The sequence below is a fragment of the Diaphorina citri genome, unplaced genomic scaffold (assembly GCF_000475195.1).
Source record: "Diaphorina citri unplaced genomic scaffold, Diaci psyllid genome assembly version 1.1 scaffold1098, whole genome shotgun sequence".
Lineage (NCBI taxonomy): Eukaryota > Metazoa > Arthropoda > Insecta > Hemiptera > Psyllidae > Diaphorina > Diaphorina citri.
Window position 1 is genome coordinate 12,593 of NW_007378527.1, and position 3,053 is coordinate 15,645.

Below are 3,053 nucleotides of genomic sequence, written 5' to 3' on the forward strand. Positions count from 1 at the left end.
ACAACCTCAAAAAAAAAAAAAAAAAAAAAAAAAACAACAAAGAGCTGAAAAAGTCCAGAAAAGTGAAAACAGCAGAGTGCCGTGTAACATTTAAGTACATGCAATGTGGCAAACATTTTCGATCAAAAACTGTCATCCTTGAAATTTCCTCTTTCGATTCCGTTCATCGATGACATCACGACACCAATCTAACCTCCTCCTTCTTTTCTTCTGTTTCAGACGCATGCGGTCTGTCGGACGTGTCCCACATCGAGTCCCTACAGGAGAAATCCCAGTGCGCGTTAGAAGAGTACTGCCGCACGCAGTACCCCTCCCAGCCTATCCGGTTTGGGAAACTCCTCCTACGGCTGCCCTCGCTTCGCACGGTCAGTTCGCAAGTGATCGAGCAGCTGTTTTTCGTCCGCCTTGTCGGGAAGACCCCGATAGAGACCCTGATTCGGGATATGCTACTGAGCGGGTCCAGTTTTAGCTGGCCCTACATGAACTCTATGTGACACAACTTCGTGTGGCGACAGCTGGCGTCGTAAGCGACTTGGGGACGGGGGTGGGCGAAACAGAGTACGTGGGGTGAAACTACCTAATACCCCGTATACCTTGCTGAGATAGAGCTTGAAAGTCCCTTAAAGGGGACTACGCAACGGACTGCACTGGGCCAAAATGGCCCGCCAAGGTTCGGCGGACCAAAACGAAATCTGAAGTGACTACGCATTAGACGGACCAGCGGACCATTTTCGGTCTGTTGTGATCTGTCAAACAGGGAAGTTCATTCGAAACAATATTGAGAATATTTAAATCTACTGGAGTAAACATCGTAATAAAATAGTTGAAGATGGATCCCCGGAACAAAAATCAAATGGTGGGGCAGCAAATTTGGTAGAACGGACCAAATTTTAGACTAGGCACTAGTCTGGCGGACCAAATTTGATCCGGAAAATGGTCTGGTGCAGTCCGGTCCTAATAATGTGTAGTCCTTTTGCGGTGCGGTGTACCAAACTGTTAAGATGTGTCAAAGGTTCTAGAGTGTACCAAAATTTCTTCGGTGTACCAAAATGGTCCCAAGTTGTACCGAATATTTCGTCCATCCCCCGACAAGATTGTCAAACCAAAAAGAGAAAACGCAATATTGTTAATGACTTAATGAGTGAAAAGATCATTTTTGTTTTTTTGTTCGTGTTATTTTTTTTCTTACAAGTTTTGTTCTATGTACAATATCTACTTTTGATTCATGTGGCCTAGGCTCTTGGCGTTCGCTGCGACACGAAACTTTTGGTTAAGACCGGTGCAACGGTTGGCGGCATTTTACCGCTTTTTGGAGGTTTTCGGTGTAATTTAACAATATTTTTTTTGTTAGTGTTATTTTTCTTTTTACAAGTTTTGTTCTATGTACAATATCTACTTTTGATTCATGTGGCCTAGGCTCTTGACGGTCGCGCGCCTCCCGGCATGCTTGATAGGTTTTTTTTGTCTTTTGGACACAATTATTGGCTTGAAGAACAATGAAATTGGAATGTACGCGAATAAAAAGCTTCATGTATCTTTTCAAGTTTTTACTTTCCTTATCCTATAGGAAGGAAAGTACCTAATGTAATCGGGTCAAATTTTCGATGGTCAGTTTTTAGTGCCAAAACACGTGAAAATCTGAAAGATCTGTAGGGAAATTATTCGCGATTCTATCCGGGTATGTACTTGCATGATAATTGAACGAACGAATTAAGTTTTGTTTTAAAAATGGCAATAGCCAGCATCGAACCCGCGACCTTCAACATGGCAAGTAAGAACCGTGCCCCGTACTACATAAGGCACAGGGTATTGGTTAGGTGTCAGCTTTCATGTGGTAATAGCATGATCTTATTGGTCCCAGCCTATTCTATCCGTTCATGACATTACCATGTTTGGAACTTTATTGACAAAGAATACATTTTAGGACAAGAAAATAAATAAATCAATTTATTTCTATCCGTTCATGACATTACCATGTTTGGAACTTTATTGACAAAGAATACATTTTAGGACAAGAAAATAAATAAATCAATTTATCATTATTATTATTGTATTTTAAAAATTGACTCCTTTTGATTTTATTTTCACAAATTTATTTGACAGATTTTATTCTCAAACCCAGGTAATGATCTCTTTCATAAACAGATGGATGGCGTACGGGGGGGAATTGGTTTAACCTCTAGATGGCCTGCCTGTGCTAACCATTGGAAATCCAAGATGGCATAGTCCCAACAATTGAAGATCAAGGGTTCAGTTCCCGTTTCCACATTTTCAACAGTAGTTTAACAACAAAATACGGACGTAATTTACTTCCGTATACAATTTTGAAGCTAAGACAAGCCTTCAAAGTTCATTTCGAACGACCTACTGTACGTAGTGTTAAAGCGCTTTAAAGGAAAAAAAAAAGTTCATTTCAAGACCGGGTAATTATTCAGAAGCCACGACAATGAAAAAGAAAGCTCCTTTTTGTAGCACTTTTCCATTGATGTGACTTCTGACCAAGTACCCAAGAATGAATTACAGAACGGATAAAATCACTGGCGTGGTTCAGATCAGAACCAAGTGATAACTGGCTATCACACCATTCTATCACAAACTCTTGGTATAATGGAACAACTTGTTCTAAGCTGACAGTCTAAATAAAGTAATAAAGCACTACTTATACTTATTCTTTTCGACTCTTCACACCTAATATTTATCTCCACCAAATCCTTTGATTTTACCTACTCTTCAACTTCAGTCGACTTTAGTGTATACGCACCTGAAGTCCTTAAGACATCCTCTCACAGTTCGCTTTTGTCCGCTCGCTTCGTCAATTGACTGGCAAAAAATTCGAACACAGAAGGGAAGGCAGTCCAGGAGGTCAGCTCATGTTTGCGGGTACCTGCCGACACCCTAGTGACGTCATCAGATGAGGTACTCTCCTCCAGTGAAGAATCTAGAGGGAGCTCACTAGACACCCAATTCCGACTGATCTGTAAACCAGAGAAGGAGGAGGGGCTAGAAATGTTAGAATAGAATAGACTATAGAATATACCTTGTTTATCCTGCTC

General features: G+C 40.9%; 1 pseudogene; it reads left to right on the forward strand.

The window, feature by feature from the left end:
• The first annotated feature begins 176 nt into the window (after positions 1-176).
• LOC103514184 lies at positions 177-1,297 on the forward strand (annotated as a pseudogene).
• The last annotated feature ends 1,756 nt before the right edge of the window (positions 1,298-3,053 follow it).